General features: G+C 39.7%; 1 protein-coding gene across 6 annotated transcripts in view; it reads left to right on the top strand.

Annotated features, from left to right (window-relative positions):
• The window catches only part of cacna2d1a (calcium channel, voltage-dependent, alpha 2/delta subunit 1a), a 112281-nt gene that overhangs the window by 12752 nt on the left and 79662 nt on the right, over positions 1 to 19867 (top strand). The gene's annotated exons all lie outside the window — the stretch shown is intronic.

Consider the following 19867-nt stretch of genomic DNA (forward strand, 5'->3'; position numbering starts at 1 on the left):
AGTTGAACTGTAAATAGGAAAGCTTTAGAAAGCATACATACTCCTTTTTATGTCTTTATGACGGCAGTTGGTTATTGAAGGGTCAAATGACACAGTTAATCCATTATTTATCCAAAATATTGATATTTTTTGTCTTCTGCTGATAATATTGATGAATAATGGTAAATGTATTCATCAGGACGGTTACTTGATTAGTAGATAATACAAATGATGATTAGTTTTCCCTATTTTGCTGGACACCTTTCAATATCACCTTGCGTTGATTAGGCAATTGGTGATAAAGTTGTCTTAAACCTTCCTTAAAAGTTTAGTTTCTTGTGATTTCCAGCATGCAGACCAGTACTTAAGCTCAGTGTGGAAAACTCTGTTTGCCCTGCAAGACGTTAACTCGGTTTACAAACCCATGCCATCAAGTAGAGATATCACTTGCACAGTCAAGCTATCTCTGGCTCTGTCTAAATTTGACCTTCCATATTTGCACTGCAGCATTAATAGATGTAACAGATGATCTGTCCGCAGTCGCAGGAATACATTTCCCAAATTAAGCAAAAGTGTAGGTGTGCAAGGCTGTTCGGCTGACATGCTGAGCCTCACACTTAATCAACAGGTTTAAGATATTCCAGATGGTTCTAAAGGAGCCAGGACTACAGGTTTTGGTTTTGAATGCAGCCCAAGTTCAGTCCTAGAGAGATGAGCTATGATGGCACTTAGCCTAATGGCTGAATATGGTGATGTCAGACTCGCAGAGTGGCCAGCCTACTCCCTATATTTCACGGGCACTAAGTGGATTGATCTGTGGGTTGTGTACATGATATTCATGTTGGTGCGGACGTTCACTCGCTGGTGCACGTTCACTCTTTTATTTTGCAGATATGAGTATTTATTTCAGAAGAAAGCATGCCAGAGTCAAACTATAAACCCACAGTTGTAATGTGCCTTCTTAAAAACATATTCCTAGCCACCAGTAATAAAACAAAAACATAAGTCAGTGCACAGCTTCTTTTAATTCTTGCTGTTTCACTGTGAGCAATTGCAGCCAGTGTTTGTATACTGTTGTAGTGACAGTGATTTTGAGTGACAAGCTTCACGTTGACTCCTCAAGGTGAAAGTCACAGAGCAAAACAGAGTAAGTAGAAGGGCAAGGATGGAGAGACCGACCCAGCCCGTTTCCCTTAAAGAAATTCAGAAATGTGGTTCTTAAGTAGCTCAGTGTTTATGACTACAGCCAAACATTTACATACACTTTCTATACTATTATTTATTCTGTGTTACTTTCTTTTTCCCCCTTTATTCCTTGCTTCCTTCACTCCTTCCTTCTCCTCCGTTCCCCTCCCTATCTCATGGACTTGAAGTGTGACTGTATCTCTGGGCTCCATCTCTAACCTCACATGCCAGCATCTGTCTGTTCTCAGATCTTCATGTCCCCTCTCCTCCTCTCAGCCCTCCCTCCACGCCTTCTCACTCTGTTTCTCATCGCTCTGTTTCCGTCTCGTTCTTTCTCTGTCCGTCTTCTATCCGTCCGGCTCCCTATGTGTCTCTTTAGCTCTCCCCTCTCGGCTTGTTTTGTTGCCAAAAGGCAGATGATTAACATCATCAAATCTGAAATGCAAAGTCTGATGTCATAGACTGTGCCCCAGAGATCTCTGCGCCATTCAAAGACACTGTTAGATCAGGAAAGATAAAAAGACACGATGGAGATAAAGAGAAAAGGAGACAAGATGAAAATCCAGACTACTTGGCCTTATTGATTACAAACATATATAATATATGGACATTTTGCTACATAAATCCTGCCAACGTGCAGCTGACTGTTACCACACTTGCAGCTAAATACACAGAAAATGTCCAAATGTTTTGCCGCTATGTGCCATTTCATTGTGCTAACGTTCCCATCTGATCCAAAGCTTGGTCATATGCTTGTTCCTGGCTTTCACCCTGGTCACTGACACATATAGCTTGTTTTATCTTGATCCTACTAATTTCCACACTTTCTGTCAACCTCCGCTCTGTTTCTCCCACTCTCACTTGCTTTTTTTTTTTTTTTGTTAAAGCTAACTAGATTTCATGCTCAACCAGCTAAAGCGCCATGCGTCTTGTGTTTGTGGCCTCGTCTCTGGCAATTAGTTGACATAATGTGAGGAGATGCGTGATATCAAAAGAAAGCAGCAAGATATAAGTCATGTACATATATATAAGTATATAAAACCACACTTAAAGCGAAAGCAAGCTTCACATTGAGCCCTCTGTGAACTTAAAGGACTAGTTCAACATTTATTACCAGTTCATATTGAAAACAAATTGTAAAGATACAATTTTTGTTTTTAGGTTCGGGGATTTGTACGAAAAATGAAGCCAGCATAGGAGCATCAAAGTTCCTAGGAACAAACATATCTTTGTCTTTGCCACCTGGTACAAAAAGTGCCTTGGTGTCTGTCTAATTCACAATAAAGCAATGAAATTTGATAGAACTCACCTAGTGATACTGCTTATTATGGTCATTGCTTTTCTTTCAGTGGCAGACGGATGCCAACAAAGGCGCTTCTGTAGCCACTAGAGGCATCACTTCCAGTGATTTAAGCCACCGAACCACACCTTTCATCCGCATCAACCGAGCACTTTTAACATAGCTGTGTGTTTTGTATAATTTTGTTTCGTTTTTGGGACCAAAATTTTAGCGTTTCTTCTTTAGTCTGTTCCTTAGCACTAATTAGCTGAAATCTGTCTCTCTCTCTCTTACAGCCATACTGTTTGTAAATGCAGCCAAACCAATGAGTGGTGTCCCAATGGCTATGTCCATCTTGTGTATACAGTCTGGCACTAACAGCCTGTACAAAAAAAAAAAGAAAAAGGAAAATCTGTGCTCAGATTTTGATGATTTGTGTATTATTTATTACTGTGTACTGTATTAGCAAGTGTCTGTGCATTGCACACATGCTGTTTGTTTATGGTTGCACCACGCCAGCCTAGTTTTATGGTGTTAACTGATAACTTTGTACTCAACCCTCCTGTTCAAATCTGGTTTATTTAAGACAACAATGGCCGAAATGCTAAATCAAAGTTGCAGAAAAGGAGTTTCCAAACAAATGGATGATGTTGTGGTGGTTATGTAGCACTTTGTAATATGGCCTGGGACTAAGGATATAATTCCTCTTAGTCCCTCTGGCATGGAATAACTGGAAATGATACACATTAGGCTTCACGTAATTTGAAATAAGAAACAAGTATAATTAAAAGTGTACATGGCTAATAGGAACACATTATTGTTACTTCTGTTGTGTTCAATTTTGACTTTTCATATAAATAAGAAGCAAATCATATTGGGTTTCACACTTTCTTCATTCATGGTAAGCTATTATTTTTTTGTAGTTTTCTTAAGGCCCTTTTGAAAATTGTTGATAGGCCTATGTCCTGAAGTGTTTATCTATTATTTGTGAGTAGAAGAGCAGTCCTTATCGCATTTCCATATGTGATACAAGAGGATGTTTGAATAGTTAAGTGAATAGTTGAACATTCATGACCCACACCAAGATAATGCATGATAAAAATGTAAAAAGGCAATGTTAAGCCACTATATAATAATGCCTACATCCCTAAAGGTACAGTGTATTTGCAGTGTAAGCTTGGGAAATTTTGTTTGTTTTTACACTTAATTACTTGGAAATTAAACACTTAATTATTATTAATCTCATCTTCTGTGTAAAAACTTGAACTTTTACGCCCTTATTCTGGTATATCGACAGGCGACAAGTGTATTGATAAGTATTTGTAGGTGAACATCGTTATTGCAGATAAAATACACTGAAATTCGATTTAATTCTTGGGGAATTAGACCCTTAGTTGCAGGCCACAGTATAAAGTACTAACTTATAATCTGGCCTCAGTAACTTCATGTTTTGTCCGTTTCCCTGAAAACCTCACAGTCTGACCAGTAACAATCGCAAAACTATTATTTAAATCGCAAATTAATACAGACAGTACTCCTTCTGTCTACAGACTAAACAAATAACATGTCCATCAGTTCAATGATTAGCCGAGTAGTAAGGGAGACGATGCCTGCTGACGTGAGCAGAGGTGGGATGTATATATAAGATTTGATAGGATCTGAGATATTAGTCAGTTCTTTAGAAGTGCTGTTAGTTAGAATTTGTTTTGTCATGATTATCCTTTACTAGTTTTTATGCTTTATGTCCAGCTGCTTACAAAAGAGATAAAAGACTTCTCAACTAAATCTTAACAAGAAGGCTAACATGTAAATGTTCTCTAACGTCTAACTAATCTCTTACAATTTTCTTCAGCAATGAGAAAAGAAGCCATCAAGAACAGGATTTTTATGAGTTTTCTTTATAAGTTCCCCCCCCCCACTTTATTAATCAGGTTTGACTTGACACTCAGTCATCCCAGTAGGCTGGCACCAACAGTGGCCTGTAATGATGGCTCAGTTTCTAGAAGACGCCAGACGTGTGCACCTTAGTTCACTGCCAGACTTCCTCTAGATCCCAGATGCTTGGTGTTACTGCTGCTGAACAGCTCAGTCATAAAATGAAATAGGTTGCAGGAGTAAAAAACATAGTCTAATATGCTGATAAAGAAGATAATCATGGCTTTAATCTGCTCTAATCATACAATTAGTTGAGTCGCTGCCTTGAAGCAAAGAAAACTTGTTAATACTTTTACATTCAAATTTCCATTACATCATCACTAAGCTGAAGAGCAGGCTCAAAAAACTTGTATCCCTGGAAAATCATGCTAGCCATAGCCCCTGTGTCCAAAACATTATTACTTTAATATTTTTATTTTTATAAATTCTGCTTTATTTTAGTCAAAAGGCTGTGGGCTTTGTTTGCTGATTGAGTCACAGAGCCGTAGAGCCTTTTTTTTTTTTGCTTTGGCAAAGACTGGGCGATTAAGAACGTCTCATCTAATGAAAAAACAAAACAAAGACAAATGCATTCATTAAATTAGATTTCCCTTCAAATTTCATTCCAGTGTCAAATCTAACTTGGATTATGACACTGATAATACGGGAGAGATTTGAAATGGATGAATCGAATGTAATGAGCAGCAGATGGAAATGATCTGCTCGGGGGCTGTCTAGGGTTTCCTTGGCTGTGATTTCGTCTTGGCTGTAAGGGAGTTAGTGCTAGCAGGTATATTTCAGGAGGCATGCTCAGAATCAGGCAGCTGACGGGGTAATATCTGTTACACATAAACATGCAACAGTGCAAAATCTTTGACCATGAATAACGTTTGCTATTTACTCACTTTATTTTCTTTAACCCTTTCACATTTCTTTTGCTTTTCTTTTACACCTCACCCTTTTATTTCTCACTCATTTATGTTTTTTCTTCTCATCTACTCACTCATTTTCCTTTGCCCCAGTCTGACTATATTTATCCAGGACCTCTGTCTTTGGGGACGGGGGTGTTAAGTGTCCTGACACAGCTGTATAGGTAAAGATAGAGAGGCGTAGAGTGGCAGGGGGCTTCCCATAAATCGTCCTCTCCTCGGAGGAAGTTTTGAGCGTTCTTCTGCGTGAGTTTTCCTTAAGGTCTGACTTGGATTTGTAAGGAAAAAGTCACACATACATACACATATGGTACATTAACACTTCCAACTACGTGAAGAAGAAATGTGGGGAGGAAAAGAAGCTCACATGAAAAATCCCAAGAATTTTCCATTGCACCGTTGCCTGGGAAACCCTGGGAATAGTTAACAGCTGTTGGGATAGCAGCCCTCTTTGGTACAGGAAGCACATCTATATGTTGAAACAGAAAGCGAGGGCACTACAGTTCAAGGCAGAAATTTAGGATATTCCAGGGAAGCTATCAAAAGTTAGTTAGTCAAGTAATATAACGGCAAAGATACAGAAGAGCAATGTGAAATGAAAGTGGCAGATGTTTGAAGAGAGAGGCTGTTTGTGACTGAAAGTTGAATATCATACCCTGTGGCACCTCTTGTCTGTTCTGTCTGTATTTGCACGAGCCAGAAATGTGTCATCAAGCTTGATACACGGCACAAGAAAGCAACATGATCATGAACAACATAATCATTTAATTAAACAATTTGACAGAAAGAAAAAGTATCACTGCCTTATGGAGAATATTAATTTTGTGAGAGTTCATTAAGTGTTTCCTATAAATATTTAGAGCTCTGGTTAACGACTCAGTAAGTCATCTTATTATAATTACGCACTAGTAGCTTTAAGTGGATAAAACACACTGCAAGGCCATCTGATGTGTTATATTTTGAGCGAGGCCCATGATGGCTTGTGATGGTGCCTCTCGAGCCCCTTAATGGAGCTGCATTGAGACATAAGAGCAGCGGTGCTCAGACACCAACACTGGCACTGTGTGTAGCCATCAGGGGAGACTAGTACTCAGTGTAGCACTAACACTAGTCTGCTTGTGTAGGCGTTTAGAATGACGTTAATTGGACATTGTGGCTAGAGGGGGCTTTCAAATCTCTATTTATACACATCGTCCATCCAAGATAGTCTGTATGTGTAGTGAGGCTGAAGGGTAGGGTCTGATGTATGGATGGCTGGGTAGGGAGTTTGCTCAGAAAGTGTGAAGGTGACAGAGATGTGGAGGTTTAGTCATCTGAGCAGAGTTCAAAATGACATGTCGCACGGGGAAAGACAGCTGGAGGGGTGAGGATGAGCAAGAGGAAGAGTAAATGCGCTGAAATGGTTCAAAAGAATACAAACTTTTGTTATAGCGTTGTTTTCAAAGACTAAGGGATGAACGATTGTACATAATGTCATGAAATTAGATTTCCACTACATGCTTACTGTGGCCAAAAATGTATAATAATAAAAGAAACCATTGTGATATTGATACAAGATATGTGGATCAATTTCTACCAGTCCAGTTCATCTTTAGGTTTGGTGGTCTTATGGATCAAGAGGCTTATCAAGGTGGCAATGTGAGTCAAGTTGGTATATTGTGACGGTGGCTTTGACTAGGACATACAGTGAGAGTAAAGAACTCTACTTGTCAATGATTCAAACTGGTTGTACACTTAGAATGTGGATGTAGTGTTGTGCTCTTGGAAAATTCACCAAAAAAGTCTTTTTTTGTTTAGACACAAGTATGTCTGATGGCAAACTTTGTGCACACAGGAAGCGTAATCTTAATTGAGTTACTGCTGTTGTTCTTTACACTGTTCTGGTATCTCACCAGTAGGTGAAATTTCTCTGCAGCAAGTACAGACACTTTCAGGTGTCACAACAATTCTGCTTTCTCTGATTTAATGTGTCGAGACACCTGCAGGGAGAGGTGATACAATGGAAGCTGTAAAATACACGCCGTTTGACATGGAGGGTGTGGAGGAGGCCGACTATTGGCTAAGAGGACAGAGAGTCAGTCCCAGCTCGTCGTGCTTCAGAGTGCGAGGTCAAACGTGGGCAAGGGTAGGGAAAAAAGTCTGACCCCAGTTCCCCTGTGGCAGTCTCATGCTGTCAGAGACAAACAGAGCAGTGCTCAGATAACCAAATGGCCCAGTCTGAATTTGTTACCTTGTATTTCTTGTAAATAGATGTGTGAAGGGAGGAAGGTTGTTTTTTTAGCACAGTAGATTTATGGATGAGAAAAAAGAATTAAAACAACTAAATGTAGAAATAAGAACACTTCAATACACCACATTAATGGCTTCTTAGACAGGTCGCCCTAAGTTAGATAAGCGGTTAAGCAAATGAATGGATATTGCTCATAACTACCTATTTATTCCTTCCTCCACAAGACTCAGTTATTTCTCTGCAAGAAAAGAAAGTGGCATCAACAGTGGCGGTCCTAGCCTGTTTGGTGCCCTGGGCGAACACCCCCTCTGGCACCCCCCCCACCCCCCACACACATAAAACATATTAAGGATTGTACATTAAGATATTTTATTGTAAAAACTGTTGTCGGAACCATACTGAATTTAACCAGATAAACACACACACACATATATATATGAAGAGAGAGAGAGAATGCATAGTATGCAAACAACTAACAAACAGCCATTATAATTCGTCATACAATGAGAATAGGACAAATCAACAATTGACAATGACTAATTAATATTGTGCTGAACACAGTCCAAAAGATTCAGTAAGCTACATCAGTGTCTGCTGTTTACTATCATAGCCAAGTGGCTAACAAACGTAAACAGAGGTTTTCGCTATCCCTACTAATTATTGTTATCTTGTTATATCTCTGTTGTGGTCAGTGCTATCCTCTATGCTGTTGCATGCTGGGGCAGCAGGTTGAGGATCACAGATGCCAAGAGACTAAATAAACTGACCCACAAGGCCAGTAATGTTGTGGGGATGGAGCTGGACTCTGTATATATTAGTGCCGTTTCTTAAATGTGTAAAATCTGTAACATAATTTATTGTTTGGAGTTTAGTCTGTTACTGTTACTGTTTTTCAGTTTCTTCTTGGAGCAACTGTAACCCACATAATCTCCTTAGGGATTAATAAAGTATTCTGATTCTGATTGTTTCAGGATACATGACCTGCCATTATCCAATGACACATCTGCTTACCTGTATCTTTTGCTCGTTTCTCCTCCTCTTCTTTTCTCTTTTTTCTAAACTGAGCACCTGATGGCTTTGAACTTTTCTTGTTCATCTTCCATTGGTTTTAATTTTGCACTCCAGTATGAACACCCATCCCCCAACTCGAGGATCACCACAACATAACCTAATAGACCTACACCTTAGTTCACAGATTCACTTTGTCTCGGGTTTATTTCTGGGATTTCGCACAACCCAGGATTCAAATCATGAATACATAATGGGCTTGGATTGACAACATTATGAATGAAGTGTGCTCTGTTTGGAAGCAGCCGGCCCCCCTCGCCTTTCGACAGGTTGTGTGAGACTTTAAATCATCAAACTGTAAATTATAAATTGTTATTGATTCCTTTACCCCGAGTCCTAAAGTGTATATTTATTTTCTTACTCTTCTTATATTTATTGTTTGTTTACTTGCACTGCTGTAACTGGAGCCTCGTTGTCTCATCACCGAGGGCTCTCGCGCTCACTTTTCGCGTATAGAATTTCGAAAAAACATTGATGCAAATTATAAGCCTGTATCATAATGTCTGGTGTTTTCCTGTTTGTTGGTTTGTTTTTATTTTGTTTTATTTTGCGGGTTGGTTATTAGATGCCGCTCCAGCCAGCCAGAGAGTCCCCCGCCGCCCCGCCCTTTCTGTGTCGCAAGTAGCAGGTGCACCTCACAAACGGAGGGTGCCCTTACTCCCATCAAATGGGCGATAGAAAACCGATCGGTGCCTATGCCATCCCCAATATGCGCTGGCATGATGTCGGGGCAGCATGAGTACGAGCAACTTTTCTGCCGATGCCCGTGATGCCGCCCCCACCACGATGCCGCCCTGGGCAACCGCCCAGGTCGCCCATATCAAAAACCACTACTGGGCATCAACAGCGGATATACATTCAAGAATTGGTCAAGCAGCGGCAGCTTTCACCTCCCTCCGATGGTACATCTGGAAGAAGACAAACGTCACCCTTACCACCAAAATTCGCCTGTACCGGACACTGGTATTGCGCATTCTTCCCTATGGGTCGGAGATCCTCAAACATGACCTCAACAAGCTTGAGTCTCCAAGTGTCCCTCCGAGATCATCTCAGCAACAGTGTGATACGTAGTCAATGTCACCAGCAGCCCTCAGTGGAAGAGCTGATTAGGAAGCGACGACTGCAATGGTTTGGCCACATCTGCCGCATGAGAAATCATCGCGTTTTGATGCAGCAGCACCCCTCCCACTGGAGAATCAAGCGTGACGTGCCCAAGAAGACTTGGATTAAGCAAATTGAAGACCATCTTAAACAAGGACGCCTAACCCTCGAGCAAGCAAAGGTGAAGGAAAGAGACCACAAAGCCTGGAAGTGCATCGTTGACCAAGATGGAAACCCTACGGCACCCACAGCAACGTATTGGCTTCGTGGACAACCTCGCCTGCCAACCGCCAGCTAGGGACAAAAGAATAAGAAGAAGGCGAAGAAAGATTTCTCTGCCAACAGGTGGAGGTATCTGAACTAGCAGGAGAAGTTTGCCTGCAGTTTAGGCAACAAAACTATTTGGTAAGGATTGGGGGAAAGATCGTGCATTGGTTAAAATATACTGATTACCGTGTTTTTTAGAGTGCCTGTCTGGCAGAAAGCCATGAAGGCAACCTGTATTTCCTGTTTGCCTTTAAGGTTATATAAAAAAACTAAAAGATTTTTTTTTTTTTTTTAAGTAGTTGAGAGGTGGAGGTTGGGCAAAGGCATTAGCAGAGGACGTAATCGTCTAGTCAAATAGCTGCGATGTACATAACTTTTTAATGTTTTTTTTCCCTGCTCTACAGTAATGTCCAGCTACTAGGCTGATCTTTTTTTAACCAAAAGAAGTGTGCCAGTCCCAAGCCTGGATAAATTGAGGGTTGCGCCAGGAAATGCTTCTTTGCTGAAATTCTTGACATTCTCATCCATTTCCTGTGCCACCACTTGGGAAATAAGGGACCAGCTACAATGTTCTATATATTTATTTCTAATAAAATGGCAAACCTGAGCCTATTTGATTAACAGTCACAGTCATGTCAAGAGTCACTCCTTAGGTTTGAGAACCTGGAATAATGTCTTTGGAATTTTATCTATCTACTGATATACAGTATATCAGTTTACATTTATATGTGATCTTCCAGTCAAAACATTTAGAAACACAAACAAAGAAACCAACGCCCCCCAAAAAACCAGAACAAATGTACGCTCTCTCCTGCGAAATTGTCCTTTTTGGGCACCATTTCTCAGGATGTCACTTTGAGCTCATCTTCTGTGACAGCCGTAATTCTTGGACATCTTACGGGGTTTTTTCTCTAGTTAATTTCACAGAAACTTGGAAGACACTATCATCTTACTTTGAGCATCAATAATTTATTTCTTCTGTGACATCCAAAAGTGTTACACAAGGCATTAAAATTAAGCTGTGCTAAAGAAATGCATTCAGGTTTGAATAACTGAAAAAGAACTTGAAAGATTTCTGTAACTAAACCTTGTGGTACTTTTGGTGCTCAAATTACCTGATTATTATGTAATTGTCTTTGACCAGGAAGCCCCACACAGTTTGAACATGAAGCAACATCCCACAAATCCTGCCATTCAGAGCTAAGTAAACACCTGAAGTGTTGCTCAGAAGTTCAGTTTGGCATAACAAGTCAATATAAGTTCACCTGTAAAACCAGTCCCAGTGGAATCAACTTCCTGTAACCTACACCTTGTCTTTCCATGCACGACTGCCCACCAGCATTGCCCCATCATTTCAAAGTGATCTCATGCAATGTCAAGTCAGCTCTTCCGCAACTGTAATTACCCTAACATAAGTGCTTGATAGAGTACAAAAAATAAATACTGTCAAGGCTTCACTTAAACAGAGCTCTTCAGAGCTAGGCAGGGGGCTAGGCTAAAACGCTCTGCATGACTCGCTAAGAGGAAAATATAGAGGAGAGGCAGAAGCATCAATAACGTCCTGCCATAGAGGATAATGAGGCCGAGAGACATTTACAAAGCCTGCAATTATGGTGTTATTGACCTCAATAAAGGAGAAGATATCATCACTTGTCTCCTTTGTACTTTGTGGTGATACATGTGGGAGGAGGAAAAGCAGCTGGGGGGGGGGGCAGAGGAAGGAAAATTCTAGCACTCTGAGTTCATTTAAACTCGATAAGGAAGCAATAGGTAGTTATGCGATGGAAATGTAAGCTTTCACAATATGAAGTCCTAATTTGCAAAATTAGACACAACAAACAGACAGACGGCAGTGTCACTGCTGGAGGGAGCAAGACAAAATAAAGTGAATTAAGAGGAAAGACCCAAGCAGAAGAAGTATACTAAGCCATTAGTGGTAGCTTTACACCAGAGGGATAAAGCCCGTGTAAGAAAGGAGGGAAAGGCACGAAGAAAAAGACAGGAAGAGGGGCAGAAAGTGACTGTTTGTCTTCTCCAATGCTCTGTCAAGCTTGCTGCTTATTAGATGCACTATCCCCCAGTGGCTCAATTACATCCATTCTGGCATCCTCAAACATCCCTATCCTTTTTGTGCATCTTCTCAGCTTCCAGTAATAGTATCAGGCTTGTTCCTCTCTAAGAACAGATTAGAAGCCCAAATTACTACTATTAGAGGAGGATTTTAGCTTTCAAACTGTCACCCACTCTTGGAAACCATGACTCAACTTGATGGGACTTAAGGAGGGAGGGGGTTTGCTTTTGGATGCTTTTTCCGTGACAGTTTTGATGGAATTAAGAGATCAGATGTGGATCTGCAGACTGGCTTCAGAGTATAAAAACATGAGGATGTTTACAAGGCAAGAGGGCGCTGGAGTGGAAATTCTGAGATTGGATATTGAGCCCTGGATTCTTGTGCGCTGCTTGTACACGAGCATGCTGGGCCTCTGAGGTGGTGTGAGGCTGAATTTTCAGTGATTCAGTAAGGATGACGTCCAACAATGCTTAATCAATATTCTACATTTTCACTCTGCTCTGGGTGTCAGATTTGTTTGCTTTTTTTCTCTGTGAGTAAAACAGAAGGAAAGAAAACAAAAAGTCTAACAATGAGGGTTGGAAATGATTTGGGCGTACTTGAAAACCCCTACTGCTGAATGACAATGTAAGGTCATGTGTGAAAAACAAACGGATGTGCTTTTTCCTAGATTTACTTCATGCTGCATGAAATTAGACTATAATACAATAAATTTCAAGTGAGATGAGAAGACTTGGCTGCCATCGAACTGCTAGTGCCTGCTAACCAGTGAGATGTGAAAAAAAAAAAAGTGTTTTATGACAAACTCTTCAAACGCTTTGACAGCAAAAAACATAAGAATACAGTCTGTGGGGTATTTATTTAAAAATCCCTTGATGCTTCCTCGTAAAGATGTAGAAATACATTTGGTATAAAAGTACAAACAGGAGAAAAAGTCCTTCTACTGAACTCCATCTGGGAACCGTCTTTTAATGCTGGATTACAAACTCCACACCCGTTGAAAAAGTCTGTGTGCTTTTCATGTAAAACTCTGAATGAAGGGGCTTCACTATTTGAAAAGTAGAAACAAAGTCGTATTCAAGGGCAGTTTGAGACATTTATCTAAAAAATTTGTTCATGTTATTATTGCATATTGAAAATGCCACTTCCTGTCTCCCTCCCAGTCAGTCCGCTTATATCCAATCTTTATTTATGTTGATTTCCAGTTTCCCTTGGGCCAGTAACCATCTTTCTAAGTAAACTACCCTTGAAGACAACAGTCTGCTCAATATCTCTCCAGAGTTAATTTATTTGCCATTGTAGGGTCTTTCAGAATAACTCTGCTATCACAATGTTTGATTTATACACATTATTGATTTCTTCCATGTTTCATGTAACTGTAAACATTGTTAAAATCTAGCAACGAAGTGTGAACATGAGACAAAACACCAATGCGATGAATGCGATTATTTAATCAGTCACATAGCAGCATGTGTTTATGGTTAAGGCAGTCTTCTGAAGTTCAAACTGAGCATCAGAATGGGAAAGAAAGTGACTTTGAATAATGCATGGTTGCTCGTGAAAGATGGTCCTTGTCTAAGTATTTCAGAAACTCCTCACCTACAGCGATTTCTGCCCACACAACCGTCTCTGTGGTTTACAGAGAATGGTCTGAAAAAGAGAAAATATCCAGTTCTCTGGGTTAAAAATGCCTTGTTGATGCCAGAGGTCAGACAAGAGTGGCTAGACTGCTTATAGCTAATAGGAAGACAACAGTAACCTAATTAAACGCTTGTTATTACTAAGGTATACAGATGAGCATCTCAGGATGCATAACACCAAACCTTGAAGCAGGATATAGCAGTAGAAAAACACACCAGTTTCCACTCCTCTCTGCTAAGAACAGGAAACTGAGGCAGCACGTGACATGGGTTCAATGAAATATGGCAATGAAAGACTGGAAAAACACTGCCGAGTCTTTGATTTCTGTGGCCTCCTTCAGATGGCAGTCAGAATTCAATCTAGGCCACAGGAAAGCATGGATCCATCTTTCATGCTATCAACAGGTTGGGCTGCTAATCATGTAATGGTGTAGGGGATATTTTCTTGGCACACTTTGGGCCCTGCCCGTGCATGTCCATCCCTTTATGACCACAGTCTACCAATCTTCTGATAGCTGCTTCCAGAAGAGTAACATGCCGTGTCACAAATCATCTCGAACGACTTTCCTGAACATGACGATAAGTTCACTTTACTCAAATGGCCTTCACAGTCACCAGTTTTCAATCCAACAAAGCACCTTTGGGACGTGGTGGAACAAGAGATTCGCATTACATGTATGTGCAGTTAAATCAACAGTGAATGCGCGAAGCTTTCATGTCGCTATGGAGAAAAATCTCTAAGCAATGTTTCCAGCACCTTGTTGAATCTACACTTAAATTTATGCCATGAAGAAGTAATGCAGTCACTGCTAGAGTGTGTGCATTTGATTTGGAATCATGGATTTGCTAAGAAGTTGAAAGTCAAAAGTCTAAAAAACAACTTCTGTTTACAGGGTTACTAAAGAACTTTTAATTATAAAAGTTTGACTTTCGCATTTCCTCTTCCAACTTTTTCTTGGCATGTCTCACTGCTCGCATTCACTTAACGGAATGATGGCCAAAAGCCTGACATTAAAATCCAAGTTCCAGAGTGAAATTATCATTAAAATGTCAATTTTAGTTGACAGTTGCACTTTTAATTAATTAGTAACTGCTCTGCTTGTTTCATGACAAGTGGCTTTAACTAGGATTACAGCCATAAGTCTTAAACTTCAGAAATAATTTGATTTTCTTTTAATGGTTGTAAGGCCTGTAGTTAATAAAAGCTTTAGATATGTTTATGGTCTTGACACGACGTATGTATATAAATACCCCAGATGTGAATTTCAAAGCTATTATTCCCAAGACGATTTGCTAGTTATACCTTATTTTCTGCAGTAAAATTAAAAACACCTGTAAAAAGAAATCCCATTAAAAAATTTTCAATGGAAGCTGGACAATGCTAACTTACTGAAGAACAGTAATCCTTGCTGCATTATATTTACTATTTTGTAGCATAGAATCACATTTATCTTCTGTAAATGTATGAACCCCACTACACTTGTGTATGAAACCTCATTATCGGTTATAAAAGGGTATGAAACCTCAAGCTGATTGCTGCACAGCACCTAACAGCTTGAGGTTGTGGTTTTGAAGTGTACAAATGGGAGAGAGAGGAGTACAAATTTCCTCAGCAGTCACACATAGCTAAGCCGGAGGGGATAAAGTGGTCAGAAGTAAGGCAGCTGTGCTTTCATGCTGAGTCATGTTCTCTATTCTGGGATTGTGTCCACTTCCCAGCGTTCAACCCTTGAATATGACAGTCTACTCTTAACTGGCTCAGCGAGGCTACTTGGCCTTCATTAAGGTATGGTGAGTCAGGATGTTGAAAATGATGTTTTTTCACCTCCCTTTTCTTTTTTTTAACCCTTTTAAAAAAACCTTTATTGTAGTATTTTTCAATTTCACTAGTAAGGGTTTTGTCATTCTTTGGTCCATCACTCAAAATGCGCAGGCATAAATGTGTCAATTTCATCAATTTCATTACATTAAGAGCTTCTTGAAATGGTCTATGCTTTTCCTGCTGACCTTTGACCCTGGCAACTCCCATCTAACCTCTGTACAACCCACTTCTCTCTGGTTTTAAATGAACCTGGACACACGAGCACATACGCACGCATAGACACATGTATACATGACAAATAGCCTAAGAGAGGCAGTCCTTAGAGCAATGGAGGCTAAAAGAAAAGGGGGATGGGCTACTTTCTCCTCATCCACCACTTTACTCATAGCCACAGGGGTCAAACACATCATTTTCGTCAAGGGAGCAGCTCATTTAGTAGTGAGGAAATGTCATGCTCTTGTGACATACACACTATAGTTTCTGCTGTGCTATCCTTCTGTTGTAGCAATATTGACACCGCTGGCTAGCACCTCATCTAATTTCACACCGTTTAACTCATTGGCACACTTATGCATACAGCTGAGGACATGGAAAGAACGTGATGAAATTTTAATGGCATCCTTTCAGAGTTGGAGCGGGAGCCCTCAGATGACCTGTTTGTCTAAACTCCAACCAAGTGTGTCCCCAACTGTCTAAATTCAGTGAACCTGGGATGATCTGTACCGTATGTGCACGGAGTCACATTTCACTATCATAAACAAGATGCGTGGGTGAGATGGTACGAGAGCTTCTCATTTCATGTCTAACGAGTATAAAACTGTTCCAGGCTCAAAGTGTGAGCATGTTTAAAGTCCAGGGAAGTCGGTACAAGCTGACATGAAGCCAACTTTTATCTAGTAAACTTTTACTGTCAGTTTGCCTGTTGAAGTCAGTTTGTCCAGCTGCTGCCCCCTCAGCTCATTTGTGCTGCTGACAGACAGCTGGTTCTGATGCTGAACAGAGGTCGGAGTCATCATGAAGGCAAGCATCACTGTCAGTGCTTCACTAGCCCACTCTTTCTTTCTTTCTTTCTTTCTTTCTTTCTTTCTTGTCTTTATCTGCCTTTGTGATTACCTGTGATCAATCATGTTTTCTTCCACTGCAATCCAGTTTTTTCTGCTCCAGTTTGGGTTTTTTAGCATCTTTTCTCTCTTCACTGGGAAGCAACATTGCCTTCATTGCCTCCTCATCTACTCTGTCCTTCGTCATTTTGCCTTTGACGCGGAAATCAGTCTTAGCATCATGTTGAAGTTGCATCTAAAGGACAGAGGAGCGAGGACGCTTGCTGGAAGAGCTATAATTGAGGAAGCGTAGGTGTATCATGGAATTTATTTATTTATTTTTTTAACCTGTGACACAAGAAAAAAGTTTTTTTTTAATCAGCTGTTTCATCAGACTTTCTACTCTTTTCCATTTAAGGTACTTGTCCTTCTTTTTCTTCTTCTTTTTCTAGGGTTACCATAGAAGAAGCGGGTTATCTGCCTCCATCTCACTAGCGTCCTCTTCTGTTACACCAAATCTTTGCATGTCCTCCTTCACTATATCAATCTGAGGTTTTCCAGTTTTTGTTCTGCCTTGCAGCTTTACTTTAACATCCTTTGTCCAATATATCCATTACCCCTCTTCTGCATATTGAGGACATGTGTTGCAAAAATCTTTTGCTGTACTCTGCTGTAGCTTTAAGTATGGTGAAGCAGGCAAAATGCCATATACCCAAGAGCAATGTGGGGTTCTGCATTTCCCACAGCTCACAAACTTGTCTGGCAACATTGCTAAAACAGGTCAGTAGTACTCAGACTACTCAGACTGAAGTTGGGCAGAAAAAAGGGGCTTCAATAACTGCCTGTCATAAAACCAGTCTGCTTCATAAGTGGGTGGCCCAATGAGACAAGTTTAAGAGTCTTGCAGTCCCAGCAGGTCTCACACTTGGCTGAGTTGCACGTGGTTCCTCCTTCTCGTGGCCTTGCAGGCAACAGGCTAAGTGGCCTTGCACCACTCACTGACCCTTTTTGGATGCTTTCTCCCTTTTGTTTTCACAACCGTTTTCACCATTTCTCTTATTATATCAATGGGATCAGAAAAAATCTGAATGTTTGTATATAGATGTGACTAATCAGAACACTATTTTTACTTTTAGCAGTTACTCTGGTGATTTTTAAATAAAAATCAGACTGCTTACAAAAAAGGCAGAATGAGACAGTAGCAGTTCGTTTTTATTACATGATGCTACAATCGATCATAAAAAGGGTCTATGGAGCAGCAGACACATAAGGGAAAGGGTGACTTTAATTCCCAGCTACTGTAGTTAGATCATTTCTCAGGACCATATTTTATTGTTTAGTGCCCTTACACAAAAAAGCTCTAAACCCTCAGTGCTTCACACTTAGAGTAGATTTAATTCAAATATAATGTTCACTAAAAAAAAATGTGATAATTTTTCCAAAGGATAAATAATTATGAATGAAATCATGCTTTGAAGATGACATTTTATGTAGTTGTTCAAGACCAAGTTTAACTCTTGAAAAAATGGACAAAGAAGTCTACTTTCATAGAGCACAGCTAGAGTACACACATCCACACATGCTCACGGTTTCCCCATTAGTCACCTGTTGTTATGCCCCACCCCTTCTTGCTTATGGACAGCTGGGCTCACAAACTCTGCTTAATGCTTTCAGTGAACCTTGCTTTGACCGAAGCATTGAGTTCATGCAGTCATAAATCCTACAAGTAAAATCTAAATCATCTTGAAGGCTGCTTCCAGGTGATTATAGCATATTGTCTTACTTTAAAATTAATTCATTAGGATGTGTAAACATGTACATGTACAATGACAATCAAGGGCTATTCTATTCTATTCTATTCTATTCTATTCTAGTCATGTGTGCTGACACTCTATTATTATCTGCTATCAGCGACTAGCAGCTGTTGCTCTAATGGCTAAATATACTATGTGGCTGCTATGTTGCACATTTTAATGTGTCACATTACCCTGTGTGTTTTTTTTTCTTTTTTACACTGGATGACATAGATAGCATTTGTATTCCAAACGTCCTTAAGCAGTACCGGAGGTGATGATGTTAATTTACACTTTGGGGAGATGGGGTCATTTGGGGTATGAATGAAGTCTTTTTTTAATTGACAAGACACTGGGCAGAGGTCTTTAGATGTGCTGTGTATTGTTTTTAGGTTTGGTGACAGATTGGTACACTTTATAGTTTTACAAAGTGTTTCCAACAAATGCAAAGTGCTCATCCACTTGGAATTCTGGAGGAGGCGATTGATAATGGTCAGACATCAGACGTCTTTTAACTTGAATTTGCTCAAACACAAGAAAGGGCTAACCTAGATTTTAAAAAAGTATAATTTTATGGCACACAATATTTGGAGCTTCAATGTCATATTTTAACTGTTTTTTTCTTAAACTTATGAAACAAAACCAAGTTTTTGTAGATTAGTGAGCTTTAGATGTAGTTGTGACCCACATTAATTAACGGCAGACAGATGGCTAAGGCATTTTTCAAAAGAGGGTATAGTCTACACTGTGGTGTAAGAAATAATCAGAGATTTGATCAAATGGACCAATACGGCAATGCCATGATGATCCATTTGGCAGAATAAATCCATTTGGTATCCTTGTTGGTCTTCAGACAACAATTCTGACGGCTAAAGAACCAAATGGGACAGACAAAAAAAAAAAAAGAAATAATCAGAGACTTCACCTGAGAAAAAATGTTAGAATATTACTTTAGACAAGGATGATATAACAAAATAAATATGTGTATAATTAGAAAAAGTTTAAGTAATAAAAAATCTACTCAGTCCAGAAATATTCCCCTGTGAGTCTTAATTTTATATTTTAAGAATTTCATTACGCATGCACTGATATAAAAGTAGTTTTTTATTATAATTGGTGTTGGAACCCAGGTTAAATACGACCTTATCAAGCTGCACCACAGGCTGTTAAAAAGGCTCATTTGTCCTTTCAGCTAACCGTCTGAAAAAAAGACAATAAGCATATTTTTCAAAATGAAACGAATCCTGGGTTTCAGTATCAGTGATTTAATATAAGAAACCAGTAACTTTAAAATGGTGATAGCTAACTTGGAGGGCATTCATTTTCCTTCCAACTGTTTAGACATACTGAGTTCATGGACACAGAAGGCATCACTTAAAGTAGAGCTCATAGAATATTACTGACTGTACTGATGTGTTAAAATGCAACAAGGCTGATAAATGAATAAGTAAATAATAAAATGAATAATTTATTTTCGAATTGAACAACGAAATCTCTGATGTGTTCTGATGTGTTTTGAAGTTACATAAATCTAAAGCCTAATAAATGA

The sequence above is a fragment of the Oreochromis niloticus genome, linkage group LG17 (genome assembly GCF_001858045.2).
Source record: "Oreochromis niloticus isolate F11D_XX linkage group LG17, O_niloticus_UMD_NMBU, whole genome shotgun sequence".
Lineage (NCBI taxonomy): Eukaryota > Metazoa > Chordata > Actinopteri > Cichliformes > Cichlidae > Oreochromis > Oreochromis niloticus.